This window comes from Balaenoptera physalus, assembly GCF_965194825.1.
Source record: "Balaenoptera physalus genome assembly, chromosome: 4".
Lineage (NCBI taxonomy): Eukaryota > Metazoa > Chordata > Mammalia > Artiodactyla > Balaenopteridae > Balaenoptera > Balaenoptera physalus.
In genome coordinates, this window is record NC_138891.1 from 40,856,396 (window position 1) to 40,872,510 (window position 16,115).

General features: G+C 37.5%; 1 long non-coding RNA gene across 1 annotated transcript; it reads right to left on the reverse strand.

Moving 5' to 3' along the window:
* Positions 1–3,517: 3,517 nt before the first annotated feature.
* On the reverse strand, positions 3,518–14,607 carry LOC309660449. The gene is made up of 2 exons (XR_014263407.1): positions 11,514–14,607; positions 3,518–8,158 (listed from the first exon to the last, which is right to left on the reverse strand). It is a non-coding gene; the product is annotated as an uncharacterized lncRNA (long non-coding RNA).
* Between the last annotated feature and the right edge of the window lie 1,508 nt (positions 14,608–16,115).

A 16,115-nucleotide genomic window follows, 5' to 3' on the forward strand; every position in this document is an offset into this window, starting at 1 on the left:
GAAGGCCCAGGCAAGATTATTGGATCCTGGCCATGACAGAGGAAGAAGAGGAGAAAGACAAGGGATAAAACTGTACTGCACAGAGTTCCAAACTATTTTTGGCTTGCTGTTCTTTTCAGAGAAGTTTCCCATCACCTGGAAGGGCTGGAGTGGGCAGCAAGGGTAAGGAAGGTGAATGAATGCTGGCGGTAAAATCCTGGGCACAGGCAGAGGACTGGCCTTTTAGTTTTTTCATTCTGGGAATGCGCATGGCCTCAGAAAGGCGGATGGATGCAGAGCACAGCTAGAGGGTGTCGATGCTGTTGACAGGACTGGCTGTGTGACAAACCAGTCCTGCTTTGAGGCCCATGTGTAGACGTGATCTGCTCTTTTGGATCTCTGCTTTACCTATTACCTTTCAGTGTGTACAGTGAGCTTGAGTGGGGAGGCCCCAGACAAAAGGAATAGAGTGAGAATGAAGTTGAGGAAGTTTCTTGAAGAAAGTCTTAAAATAGGAACCTGCGGAGAGCAAAGACTCCTATAGCACAGTCCTCCCGTAGTATACATACTGGGCAAAATTACTAGTGATCAATGGTTTTAAAACCTTTTCTCAGTTATACTTGTCATGTACATTTTTATATTAAAAACTCAGTGAAATAGAATTGTGGTTCCCCCTCTCCTAAAACCACCGCTATGAAGTGATCTTAGAAATGGTTTCATTGGTCATAGCTGATTAGACACCAGCTTTACAAAATCTCTGTATTTTGAGCAGGTATGTAAATGACTGACTTTCTCACTACCTTTGTGTGTATTTGTTATTTCATCCGTGAGATTGGTAATAGAGCACTCTGCCGGTCTACTTCCCATTTCTTGCATGAAACAGTTTGTTTCTAACATTGAAGATGAGTACTGGTGTAGCTAGTAGTTTGATTTGTCTTCATGGAATACTCCACAACACTTATTCCCACTGGTTACTACTTTTTAAACAAAATATTTTGAAGTCATGTGTTAAAAACAAGCAAACAAACCAAACCAAACCAAAAAACACCCCCAAAACTTAGTTTAACAGAGCCAATGGATCCAAATAGCTGAAGTTACTCTTGCATGGGAATTGGTCTCATTCCAGACCCAACAAACTCTCCCAGTGATCCTGATGATGGTGACAGTGATTATGGTATAATACTTGCCATTTATTTTAGCACATACTCCTGTCACATGTCTCAAGGACACTGTGGCACTGTACTAATTTCTCTTCATGCATTATCTCATTGAGTTCTCATTTTGACTCTACAAGGGAGATACTTTTGGTATTCCTTATAGTTGAGGAAACCAAGGCTCAGATGGCTAAATAACTTGTCAAAGAGCATATAATTCAGAAATAAATGTTGCAGGTGAGCCTAAATGATGCCAAAGCCCATGCTCTTAATCATACTACAGCTCTAGCCAGTTGCCAGAATAAACATAAGGAATAAAGAGGGGGCATTTGAGAGCTTTGGCGTCTTGCCCCATCCCCCCTCAGGGTCCCTGACCCCAGCTTAGATCACTTGGGTCCAATTATACTCCCTAAACTTGAAGGTTATTTGGGGGTCAGATTCTGGGGGTGCACAGAGGCAGTACTGAAATAGGAAGGAAATAGCCCCAAAGAGTTTAGTCATCTTCAGATAGCTTTCCTGGGTGGTATAGGAGGACAAGGTGTGAAAACCCTGGCTCGTTTGCGAACATCCAGTGTCAGACCATTATATCTCAGCAACTCTCTATTCCAATTCAATAATTACAAGCAGATTGTTTCCCACCCATTTCTAGAACTGACCTCCTGGATATACTCTGGAGACTCAGTCCTAGAAGGAAGGTTAGTTTCTCTCAGCAAGTGGTTAGTAACCTTTCTTGATGCCCAGATACCTTTGATCCTCTACTATACACTGTGATCTTCCTCCTCAGGAAAAGATGCACAGCACACCTGCACACAACTCATTATTTACTATGTTAGCCATTCAGAGACCGCTTCCAGCCCATCCAAGCTTCCACTGAAGGGTCAAGGAGCCCAGGTTAGGAAGTCATAGTATGTTCGGTGTCATAGATGAATTTTTTTTTTGGTAATTTTTTCAAGGTTACATAATAAGTTAGAAAAAAAAAAGAAGGAAGGAAAGAAGAAAAGAAGGGAGGGAGGAAGAAAGGAAAGAAAGGAAGGAAGAAAAGAAGGGAAAAGAAAAAAGAGAAAGAAAGAAAGAAAGGAAGGAAGAAAGGAAGAAAGAAAGAAAGAGAGAAAGAAAGAGAGAAAGAAAGAAAGAAAGAAAGAAAGAAAGAAAGAAAGAAAGAAAGAAAGATGATCCCTCTTCTTTTTTCCAGCTAGAATGGTCACTTATGTAAATAACTTTTGAGGACTGTCTAATTGGGATACTTCTAATGACTAGGAGGAACACAAACATTCAATTTTAGCCAGTTTGCTATTTTGAAATAAGACCACAGCCAATGAGCTCTTAATGAGCATTTCTTTTATACTTTTTAATGAATTAAACAAAAATTTGGTAAGTAGCAAGAAGGTCTTCAGAAGATGAAAAGCCATGTATCCCTCCTGACTCTCAGCCTAATGCTCTTCCCCTCTCGCAGATCCTCACTCTTCTCTTTCCTGTTTTAGCTTGACTGTGATGGTCTGAGTCAGAGATTGCCCCAGTTGGGGTGAGATGCCGTAGCCGTCCTGGGAAGTGAGGCCAGGTTGTGGACCTCAGCTCCTCAGACATCCTATGCCTGGTGGCAGCCTGTCCCAAAAGCCTCAGCTGTGGATTCCTCATCAGCGTTCTCTCAAAGCCCAAGTTAAAAAAAAGAAGCAGTGAAAGTGAAGTCATCGTCATTTTAGTATCATCTAATATTAGCTTTCCATTCCCAGTTAATTAAGGTGCAGTGTTTTCCTTAATCACTCTGCTAGGCATGATTGTATTTAAATAACTTTTCTGGTCTCTCCTTATGCTTGTGGCAAGTTTTGCTTCCTCCTTCTTTATAAGTTAGTCATTAGTGATCAGCCAATTCTTTAAAAATTTTTTCTGTAGATCAAAACATCCAAACTTTATTTATGTTTAAAGTCATTATTCTTGGAAATCAGTAGGTGAACAAGTATGGCTCATGACTAGTCTCACTAGTAATGCAAGAAATATGATGAAACCAGCAATGAGGTACCATTCAGCACTCCTTCCCCCACCATGAAATTAACCAACATCTCTATCTCTCTATCTAAATCTACAATATATCTATCTGTCCATATCCATGTTATCTTTGTACTTTTCAGTTTGTTTACATACATGAATGTGTGTGTATATATGTATTTCTAAGAGTAAGTGATTGATTTAATATATCATAGTACATCCCATAATGGAATAGTTATTTAAAATGATAGCTGTGAAAGTTGGCATCATGGAAAAGTATGTGATTTGAATCTAAATTTTAAAATGTGTAAATGCTATGATTCCAACTTTAAATATATATAATATATATTAAAGACTGGATTTATACACACACACATATATATATAATGGCTGTATAAATAATATGTGTGTGTGTATATATGTATATGTGTGTGTGTATATATATATATCTCCAGTCTAATATATATATATATATACATGGCTATATAGGCATTTGGGCACCAGAGACACTGGACACTGTCCTTATTCAAACAGACTGTTAGACAAGTGGTTCCCAAACTTTAATGTCTGTCAGCTTCATCTAGGGGGCTTGTTAAATACAGATTCCTGGACCCCATCCCAAGGATTCTGGGGTGGAGCCTGAAGATTGTATGTCTAAGAAGCTTCCAGGTGATGCTGATGCACATTCGAGAATCATAGAGTCAATCAGCATTGCTTGAGGCTAGTAATTTTGGGCCCTGGCTGCACATCACTTGAGGGGACCTTTTAAAAAATACAGATGCCTTTGTTCCACTCCAGACGAATCAGAACTTCTGGGACTGTGTCCCAGGGCTCAGCGGGTTTTAGAAACTCCATAAGTGATTCTTATGTGCAACTAAAGTTGAGGGTCATTGCTTTTAGTCCAGTGGTTCTCAGTCCTGGGGGTGTATTAGAATTGCCTGGAGGGCTTGTTACCACAGATTGTCAGCCCCACCCCCAGAGTTTCTGATTCAGTAGGTCTGTGCCTGGTCAGAGAACTTGCATTTCTAATGAGTTCCCAGGTTATGCTGATGCTGTTGGCCCAGAGACCATCCATTGAGAAACCCTGCTTTCAAGATTAGGTTCTAATCTGTGCTGGCAGACTGAACTGTAACACTTCACTGGTTGCACTTCACTACAAATTGCAACATTTTTGGAAAATATGGTAACAGTATATATTAAGAATCATAAACACCTTTATGCCTGTTGATCTGGTAATTCCACTTTGAGGAATCTATCCTAAGAAAATAGACTAGATATGGAAAACAGCTATAAGCTTGATGTTCACAGAACTGATTTTTAAAATTGTCAAATATCATCCAACTAAAAATGTCCAAGAGTAGGTGATTGGTTTAATAAATCATGGCACATCCTCATAATGCAATAGTCATTAAAAATGATAGCCGTGAAAGTTGGCAACATGGAAAAGTTGTGATTTAAATCCTCATAAAAAAATGTATAGATGCTATGATTACAGCCATCAAAAAGTACACATAGGAAGAAAATATAAATAAATAAATAAACAATAAATGTTGTGTCAGGATGATGGGATTTTTTTCTTTCTTTTGTTTCCAAATTTTCTATGACTGTGTTTATCAGTTTTATAACTGTAATTATAACTACACTATATATTTTATATATGTGTGTGTATATATATGTGTGTGTGTGTATATATATATATATATTACTCATTACTCATTACCATTTCTCTTCATGACAATGGGGTTTTATCTCAGTTTGAAGTAAAATTTCTAAGAATTCCACATTTGCTGCAGATCCGGATTGTAACTTTTCCCGAGTGACAGCACTTGCTCTCTCTCCTACAGCTCCTGTTCAGATATTTTCTGAGTGATGTTAATTACCTCAGAGGTGAAATAGAAAGAGCTTAAAGGTTCCTATTAGGTAGAGAGCAGCCAAAGAAAGAGGCAGGGGGCATGCTGATGTTTCCTTTTCATGATGAATGATAAAGCATTCAAATGAAACTCATCTCTATTCACTATGCCTGCAATATCTAAAGGATCTGTAAGAAACTCCAATTACACTCTTTGGTTCTGTGCTGGTTCATCAGAGATGTTGAGAGTTATTTTCCTAAGTTACCATGTAAGACGATATATAACAGATCAAATCCCATGACTGAGAATATTATTTCAGGAGATTGCTCACTATAATTAAAATAGATCTAAGACTTAGATGGCCAGGGGCAATGTTGCTTTGCAGACTTTATTAAAACTAGATTACCTACCGTAAACACCTAAGCCATCCTCATGATCAGACTGTGGGCAGCCCTTAGGATGGCACACAGAACTGAAATAGGCAAAAAAAGTATATTCTACATTTGGTCTTTAAGTGTTCCTTCATGCTAACTTTAAAAAAAATTGTACTAGCCATTTTTTATAGTTTCTTTTGTAAGCTCTTGACATTCACACAGTGTTCAGGAATGAAATGTTCTTGGAACCCAAGATGATTTTTATATCTTTAACCAAAGTGTTTTCTGTATTTTTAGAGGGTGTATTTTCTTTTTTTTTTTTTTAATTATTATTTATTTATTTATGGGTGTGTTGGGTCTTTGTTTCCGTGCGAGGGCTTTCTCTAGTTGCGGCAAGTGGGGGCCACACTTCATCGCGGTGCGCGGGCCTCTCATTATCGCGGCCTCTTTTGTTGCGGAGCACAGGCTCCAGAGAGCAGACTCAGTAGTTGTGGCTCACGGGCCTAGTTGCTCCGCGGCATGTGGGATCTTCCCAGACCAGGGCTCGAACCCGTGTCCCATGCATTGGCAGGCAGATTCTCAACCACTGCGTCACCAGGGAAGCCCGAGGGTGTATTTTCTATTATTATTATTGTTGTTTATAATAGAAACATATTTAGATTTTTAAACAAATTTTACCAATTTTTTGTTCAATTTCATTCCTTTTATTCCACTCTTACCTTCCAGGATAATTTCTCTTCTTGCTGAAGTACATCTCTTCTTTCAGAAATCTGTAGGTAATAATTCTCTCCTATGAACCGCCAAATATCGTTATTTCCACCCTCTCTAATTAATTAGGGTAAAGAATTCTAGATTTTGCCACCAAACATTTGAGATATTCTCTGTCATCTTTTGTACCTCCCTTTGCTGATGAGTTTGCTGCCAAGTGATTGTCATTCCTTCTGGGTAATCTTTCTTTTCCTTCCATACCTTTTTTTCCCTTGCTATTCTGCAATTTTACTACAGTATACATGGATGTGAATTTAATTTTACTTATTCTACTTGTGTATCATGTTTTCTTTTCAATCTAATGACTCATGTTTTTCTCTAATTCTGGAAACTACTTAGCAATTTTCTTCTTCTGAAAGTTCTATTAGACGTATCTTGAAACTTTTCAATAAATCCTCCATATATCTTAACTTTTTCACAATTTTCATCTCTTTATATTTCTTTTCTGTATTATCTAAAATTTCCTCAACTTCCTTAACTTCTAATTCATTCATTATTTCATTGCATTTCCTTTTCAATTTACTCATCTACTGAGTTTTTAAAATTTCATTGACCTTATTTTTCATTTATAAAATTTCTAATTTCTCCTTTAAAAAAATCTTCCAGTTCTAGTTTTATATCCTTTTATTTTTATTTCATAAGCTCCAGATCTTGTTTTATGGTTGCTATCTTTAATCTCTTTAAAGATTTTTAACAACAAAATAATTTTCTGATTGTTCAAATATTTATCTTTCTTGAGTGGAAAGTCACATTTGGTTATAGTTTTTACTGATGCTTTGTGGTTAAAGATAGCTTTAAAAATTATTCTTTACTTAAAAAACGTAAATATTTCCAATGTACACATAAGCACAGAGATTAGAACAAACACCTATTATTTCCACCCCAGAAAAAAATACTAAAACTTTATTATAAATATTTCAGATCATTTTTAGAGTAATAATTATTATAGATGCTTAAAATGTATGTTTAATATATGATTAAAGTACATGGTTTATTTATCCTATGTTTCTTCTGCCTTATAAAGGCTGACCTCTACCCAAAAGTTGTGGGTTATATTACTTATCCATACTTAATCCATATTTTTGCACATAAATTACACAATAATGTATCCATGATAATATTTAATATTGTTTGATATTTCTCAAAAATTACAAAAATAGTATGTTGTGCTATTTTGCAGTGTCCCTTTTTTAAATCTTAGCCATGTTTTTAAAAAAAACATCTATGTTGATGCATAAAGAGCACACATTTTTGTACATATCTCATGATGTACATGTTTGGAAATCTCTCAGAAGATGATTCTCAAAGTAGAATAGCTGTATCCTGAGCTGGGTTCATCACCAACTTTTCTAGATAGTGCTAAGTTGCTACCAAGTTGTTTCACCAATTCATACGCCTCTCCACCAGCAGTGTATGAAAATTTCCATTTATTCACATTGCCATTGCTAATTTTATTGCTGATTTTACTTTTTAAATCAACTTTATTGAGGTATAGTTGTATACAATAAAATTTGCTAATTTTAATGTACAATTCAATGAGTTTTAACAAATGTATACAGTCCACTGCAATTAAGATAGAAAACATTTCTCTCATCCCAGAAGTTCCTTCTTGCCTCTTTTTGATAAATCCATTTTCCCACCTCTGACCCCTAACCACCACTGGTCTGCTTTCAATCATTAATTTTTCTTTTTCTAGAATTTTGCTTAGCATAATGCGTTTGAGATTTATCTAATTTGTTGTATGTTATCAGTGCATAATTCAAGTTCATGTGCCTGCACAGTGAGGCCAAACAAGCCGTCAGAGCAGAGAAGGGTTTATTGTAAGGGTCAAGCAAGGAGAACAGGTGGTTTGTGCTCAAAAGACCCGAACTCCCCCATGGTTTTCAGGGAAGAGTTTTTAAAGGCAAAATTTGGGATGAAGGCTGCAGGGTGTGTGACTTTCTTCTGATCGGTTGATGGTGAGGTAGCAGGGCAGTGCTCCAGGAATCTTATGCTCAGCCTGAAGTTACCATCTTCCTCTTGGATGGGAGCCTTAGTCCCTGTAGAAGAACTCAAAAAAATATTGTTATGTATATCCCTTGAGGAGGAACTAGGACTCTACTTTATCGATACACTATTATTTCCTGACTGCTCCTTCTTTATTTCTGCATTCCCTCACTTCCCTAATTAGTAACTACTTGAATCTGCCCTTTGGAACTCAGGGAAGGTCTAGGAGGCTGAAGCCTTTTTCCTACAAACAACAAATGAGGGCACAAGAAGGACTTTTGTACCCAGGAGATCCCCATAGGGTCCTGCTAAGTTTCATCAACAGTGTGTTTCCTTTTATTGCTGAGTAATATTCCTTATGGATATTCTACATATTGATGGCACATTGTTGGAAATTTGGGTTGTTTCCAGATTGGGACTATTATAAATAGACCTACTGTTCACCTACAAGTCTTTGTGTGGACTCCATTAATACCTAGGATTAGAATTTCTGAGTTGTATGGTAAGTACATGTTTAACGGTATAAGAAACTGCCAAACTGTTTTTCCAAAGTGGCTGTACCATTTTACATTCCAACATCAACATATGAGTTCCAGTTGCTCTACATCTTCATCAACAATTGAAATCGTCAGTTTTCTTAATTTTAGTCTTTTAAGTGGAGTTGTGCATTTCTCTAACGACTAATGATGTTGAGCATCTTTTCACGTACTGGTTTGCGCTTTTTGTAAGGTCTTTGGTAAAGTTTCTATTCAGATTTTTTGCCCATTTTTAATCAAATTACTTGACTTCTTAATATTTAATTGTAGGAATTCTTTATATATTCTTAATAACAGTTTTAGATATGTATTTTGCAAATAATTTCTCCCAGTTTTTAAATTGCCTTTTTCTTTCTTTGCGTATCTTTTAAAGGGCCGAAGTTGTCTTTAATTTTTCTATTTTAAATTTTTAATTATTTTTATTTTTACTGTTTTGATTTTTATTGTCTATTTTTAAAAAATACTTTTCCTTTAACAATTGATATGTCCACTTTAGGATATTGATATAGAATGAATGAGTTTAAAAATATCTAACATTTAATTAGTAAATATCTAACTTGTCTTACTACACTTAATAATGGTGTATATATTTTTTTAATTTAAAAGTAACACTAGATTTTGAAATGCCCCATAGATTTTTTTTAGATGTAACTCAAATTTAACTCTCTTTAGCAATAGTCCTACATTCTAGAGTAGTGTTGCCTAAAAGAAATATAATGTAAAATGTATATGTAATTACATATGTAATTTAAAATTTCCTAATAGCTATATTAAAAAATTAAAATAGGCAAAATTAATTTTAGTAATATATTTTATTTAACCCAAATATGTCCAAAAATGCTATCATTTCAACATACAATCAATACAAGATTAATGAGGGACTTCCCTGGTGGCACAGTGGTTAAGAACCTGCCTGCCAATGCAGGGGACATGGGTTCAAGCCCTGGTCTAGGAAGATCCCATATGCTGTGGAGCAACTAAACCCATGTGCCACAACTACTGAGCCTGCACTCTAGAGCCTGCGAGCCACAACTACTGAAGCCCGTGTGCCTAGAACCCATGCTCCATGACAAGAGAAGCCACCGCAATGAGAAGCCTGCGCACCGCAACCAAGAGTAGCTGCCACTCGCCACAACTAGAGAAAGCCCACGTGCAGCAACGAAGACCCAATGCAGCCAAAAACAGATAAATAAATAAATTTCTAAAATATATATATATATATAAGATTAATGAGATATTTTACATTTTTTCTTTCATACACTGTTTTAGCTTACAATTTTAAAATATGGTACTAGCCACATTTGAAGTGCTCTGTAGCCACATGTGGCTAGGGGTGTACCATGTTGGCCAATGCAGTTCTAGAGGAAAGGCAAAATTTATTTCAACTGAATAATCTCCTGTGGTGTACACAGCATTGTACAAAGTGTTGATGATAAAATATATAAGATTCAAGCTTGTAGCCAGGGGAATATCAGAAAGCAATTTCAGCTTTGAAAATTTCCTGGAAACACCATTGGGTATTTCATTAAAGCTCTGTTTGTTTGTTACATCCTGGAAAGTGGATGTAGGTCTTGAAAATCGTGTTAGTGACAGAAACACTTCTACCATTAAACAGAAAACAGTGGGGAAGATTTTGGTTAGAAACTGTACACCCAAGTTTCTTCCTTCAGGCCAAGGAATTAATGGTTTAGAAATGTAACTGTTCAATAACCCATATCAATGGGACTCCTTCTGAATGGTCTTCATTGGTTTAATTATCACAAAATTCCTACACTATGGAGGAATCTGGGTGTATCCTCTTCTTTCCTCCACCTGTTCAATAATTCACATATAGCAATTTACTGCATCACCACATGTTATTAGAATGCCTGATGAAAAATAACAACTGACAATATCAAGTAGTGGCAAGGATGTGGAGCAACTGGGACTCTCCTACACTGCTGGTAGAAATGGAAACGGGCACAGTCACTCTGGAAAACAGTGTGGCAGCTTCTTATAAAGTTAAACACATATTTACTACATGACTCAGCAATCCCACTCCTAGGTATTTACCAAAATGAACAAAAACTCAAGTTCGCACAAAGCAGAGATTGTCAGGAACTAGAGGTGGGGGCGGGGGAGGCAATGACTATGAAGAAGCACAGGAGAATTTTTTGAGGTAGTTGCACAATTGTAGGCATTTGCCAAACTCATAGGGCCGTACACACAGAAACAGAAGGACTTTTACTATTGATGTTACTAAGAAAAATGTGTATTGTGTAATTATTAAATACTAGGACCAAAAGAGGTGCAAAAGAAAGAGAATATAAAGATGACACAATACCAGTTCATACAAGTAATGAAGTTTGACCTGGAAACCAATATTGCTTCCATTTAATTCAACGTGGTAAGTGCATATTGACTGGTTAGCCTGTGTTGGGCGCTGTACTTTATTCGGGGATAGATGGTGAGTAAGACACAGCTGCTGACTGCAAGAAGCAGTGTTTTTTGTGAGATATAAGCAGGCATATAACACTTCTATAATTTGCTCTCCTCCAAATTCAGTTCTAATCATGTTTGGTGCTTTAGAGCAAATTCAAGGAAGCTGTTCATAAGAAACACCAGGCAGCAGCAGCAGCTTTTGAAGCATTTCTTCATTTTTATCTCCTCATATTGGTGATGTCAGTACCCTGAGAGTAAATTCATGATGAGGTGGGTGACATGAAGTAAACGAGCATCTTCCTGTTAATTAGTGGGAACAGTCGGAAAAGGACCCATCATGGGCTAGGGCATGCTAAGGTATATCACATCTCTGGGACTGATGGCTCCTTCCAAGCCTCAACTTGACTGACAACCACTTAATCTTGGGTGAATGACTTGTTACCTAGTAATGAAACCACTCACTCTGATGACTGAAGTCATTGCAGTCCTGCAGTCAGCCAGAAGAGTCATTCCTCGTGGGAATGCAGCAGGAGTCCTGGCACAAGTGAATATTCAGAGAGCAAGAACAGCATTATTACTCCGGAGTGCAACACCCTCTATGTGGCTGAAGGTTATAACCATGTGTGCTTTATACCCATTCCGTTTTTCTTTATCTGCCCCTCATGTTGCACCCCTGTGTTGTAGGCTGTCTCACCTTTTCACTGTATTCTGCCCAGATGGAAGGGAACAGGCCTATAAGACATTCAGGTAGAGAATAACCCCTACATTTGCATAGCATTTAATAGCTACTGAACTCTTTAATCCTCCAAACAGCTCTATGCAGTAGTAAAGGACATTATTATTATCTCAGTTGTAGAAGGAAACAAGAGTCCAACTTGTAAGTTATGCAAGTCGCCCGACAAGAAAGGTATGGAATCAATTCTCAAGATTGAGTTTTCTGATCCCTAGCCCAGCGTACTTTTCCCTCTCTCATGACACCTCATCACTAATTGTGCTGGATTTTGGTTTAAGAGGCAGTAACATTGTTTGTTTTAAGTAGTATTCTGGAGGACAGGTGACAGATCCCACAGTGCCCACAACTGTCTCTAGCACAATGTCCATGAATACAAGTTATGCAAAACTGGTGTTAAATGAAGGAATGGTGTTACTTTCCTTCTTTGATCCAAATATTCTATAACAATTGCCTTTGTGTCACTTGATTTAAGTTCAAATGGAAGGCAGGTAGCTGCCTGGTTTTCTGCATCTAAGAGGTTGTTCTGCAGCATTGGTTCTGAACTGTTTTTACATGGTCAGATGTTCCCACAGAGGCCTCTGCTTCCAGCTGTAGTGATCCTGGAGGTTTTACATCCACCGTGATTCTTCCTGCTTTCAAAGACTTTTCAAGGAATCTAACAAACTGGTAACTGGTTGGTGGGCTTGTAACAATCCTGATCTTACCAATTAAGTGAGACTTACCATGATGCAGTTATTTAAGGGGAAATGGAAAAGCCCTCATATAGATTCTCACTGGAATCCATGCCTGTTCTTAAAATTATCATACTTTTTCTGCTTGAATTGAAATATCTACTATAGGTGTGTGGGAGGTGGAGGGGGAGTTGTGAGATATTTGACCAGTATCAGCTACTAATGAGTTAGTATAATTAAGCAAGTATTTATTGTATACTTCTATGAAGAGAGACTGTGATAATATCTATAAACTAGCTACCACTTATTAAGTATTTAATAAAGATCAACTTTAATCTTTTCTTTACTTCTACAACAGCCTTATGAGAAAACTTTGAATGGGGGACTGAGGCTTAGAGGTTAAATAGCATGTTCAACTAAAAAGTTGAAGAGCCGGGATTCCGATCTAGGTCTACCTTAGCCGTGACTTTGTGAGCAAGACAGAGCTTTTTTACTCAAGTAAGTTAAAGTGTACAGGGGAGCCTGAGAAACACTTAAGAAAGCAGAGAAATAACAACTCCTGGCAGATGTGATGGGAGCTGTAAGAGGAGGATGAGCAAATGTGTTTTGAGATGTGAAAAGAAGCAAAACTCTACCTGGCTGAAGGGGCTAAAGGCAGAAGAGGCTTCCTGGAGGATGTGGCACCTGAGGTGGGTTTGGAAGGAAAGGTAGGACTATTGTGGCAGACAGGATGTTTATCTGTAGTCTATAAATATGCTTAAATAGAAACATTGATTCTGTATTATCAGCAGAGAACAGCACATGCAAATTCTGGCTCTTGGAGTTTTATTTGAAATCCATTCTTGACCCATGTGTCAAAACTCAGAGCTATTCCTCTCTCCTAGAGTCAGTCTCTCTCTCTCTCTCTCTCTCTCTCTCTCTTTCTCTCACTCTCTCACACACAGACACACACACAATCCTAGTGATTGTGTGAACACATACACTCATAGTATAATTAGTATGATTTTTAAAATTATCTTCCTCAGATAGTCCTTGTTCTTAGGAGAAGAACTTAAAAACAAAGTGGCATGATGCCTGCCACTTAAAAGTAATTCAGCAAAAAAGTTCAACATATATATGTATATGTAATATTATACATTATATAGACCACTATTAAAGACAAGTAAAGTAGAGTAGATGGATGAATGGTTAGGTAGACAGATAGATGGATAAATGGATGGATGGAGAGAGGGAAGGAGAGAGAGACAGAGAGAAGAAAACTGTGGAACATGGTAACAATTAGTAAATATAGGTCCCAAATGAAGAGTATGTGGGTATACATTATCCTATCCTTTAACTTTTCTTTGTTTAAAAATTTCTGTAAAAAGTTAGGAGAAAACATGGAAGATAAAAAAATGGCAAAAGGAGTAAATAAAAACCACTCATAAACCCCTGCACCAGATATAGCCACATTAACACATTATAACATTTGGATGCATTTTCTTCCAGTCTTTTTTCTAGTTATGTTTTTCATTTACATGATTTCTTCATCAGGTTGTATGTACAACTCTGTAACCTGCTGCTTTTCGCTTAGCACTGTGGCCCAAGCATTTTCTCACATCAATGAAATCCCTTGATGAAAAAATAGTTATCCTGGATCAAGGCCTACATATCTATCAATACTGTCCTTTCCTATTCCCTTCTTACCTAAGCTTCTTCAAGAGTGGTCTCTCATTCCTCAACCTCTGTTTACTTTTCCACCCACTTAAATCCAGCATCTCCATGGAACCTTCATGGGCAACAGAAACCACCACTAAGTCCTGTGGACACGTTTCCGTCCTCATCTTACTGTCTTCTCACCTTTCCTTCTTGAGGTTTCCTGTCTTCTTGGCTTTCATGACACCACTCTGTCCTGCTGCCTTTCCTGCCTTAGTTGGATCCTTCTCAGCAATTTCACATGCCTCTCTGCCTCCCTGTTCCTTAAACACTGTTGTTTCTCAGTGCCCTGTCCTTGGTCTGTGGTTCTCTTCCCTCTGACATTCTCCCTGGGCAGAAGGTCTTACTGACTCACATGTTTTTTGTTTCTTTGTTTGTTTTTTAACATCTTTATTGGAGTATAATTGCTTTACAATGGTGTGTTAGTTTCTGCTGTATAACAAAGTGAGTCAACTATACATATACATATATCCCCATATCTGCTCCTTCTTGCATCTTCCTCCGACCCCCCCATCCCACCTCTCTAGGTGGTCACAAAGCACCAAGCTGATCTCCCTGTGCTTTGTGGCTGCTTTCCACTATCTATTTTACATTTGGTAGTGTATATATGTCCATGCTACTCTCTCAATTCGCCCCAGCTTACACTTGCCCCTCCCTGTGTCCTCAAGTCCATTCTCTACGTCTGCGTCTTTATTCCTGTCCTGCCCCTAGGTTCTTCAGAACTTTTTTCTTTTTTGGTTTCCATGTATATGTGTTAGCATACGGTATTTGTTTTTCTCTTTCTGACTTACTTCACTCTGTATAACAGACTCTAGGTCCATACACCTCACTACAAATAACTCAATTTCATTTCTTTTTATGGCTGAGTAATATTCCATTGTATATATGTGCCACATCTTCTTTATCCATTCATCTGTCGATGGACACTTATGTTGCTTCCATGTCCTGGTTATTGTAAATAGAGCTGCTATGAATATTGTGGTACATGACTCTTTTTGAATTATGGTTTTCTCAGGGTATATGCCCAGTAGTGGGATTGCTGGGTCATATGGTAGTTCTATTTTTACTTTTTTAAGGGACCTCCATACTGTTTTCCATAGTGGCTGTATCAATTTACATTCCCACCAACAGTGCAAGAGGGTTCCCTTTTCTCCACACCCTCTCCAGCATTTATTGTTTGTAGATTTTTCGATGATGTGCATTCTGACTGGTGTGAGGTGATACCTCATTGTAGTTTTGATTTGCATTTCTCTAATAATTAGTGATGTTGAGCATCCTTTCATGTGTTTGTTGGCAATCTGTATATCTTCTTTGGAGAAATGTCTATTTAGGTCTTCTGCCCATTTTTGGATTCGGTTGTTTTTTTATTTGATATTGAGCTGCATGAGATGCTTCTAAATTTTGGAGATTAATCTTTGTCAGTTGCTTCATTTACAAATATTTTCTCCCATAATGAGGGTTGTCTTTTCGTCTTGTTTATGGTCTCCTTTACTGTGCAAAAGCTTTTAAGTTTCATTAGGTCCCATTTGTTTATTTTTGTTTTTATTTCCATTGCTCTAAGACGTGGGTCAAAATGGATCTTGCTGTGATTTATGTCATAGAGTGTTCTGCCTATGTTTTCCTCTAAGAGTTTTATACTGTCTGGCCTTACATTTAGGTCTTTAATCCATTTTGAGTTTATTTTTCTATATAGTGTTAGGGAGTGTTCTAATTTCATTCTTTTGCATGTAGCTGTCCAGTTTTCCCAGCACCACTTATTGAAGAGGCTGTCTTTTCTCCATTGTATATTCTTGCCTCCTTTGTCAAAGATAAGGTGACCATATGTGCGTGGGTTTATCTCTGAGCTTTCTATCCTGTTCCATTGATCTATATTTCTGTTTTTGTGCCAGTACCATATTGTCTTGATTACTGTAGCTTTGTAGTATAGTCTGAAGTCAGGGAGCATGATTCCTCCAGGTCCGTTAT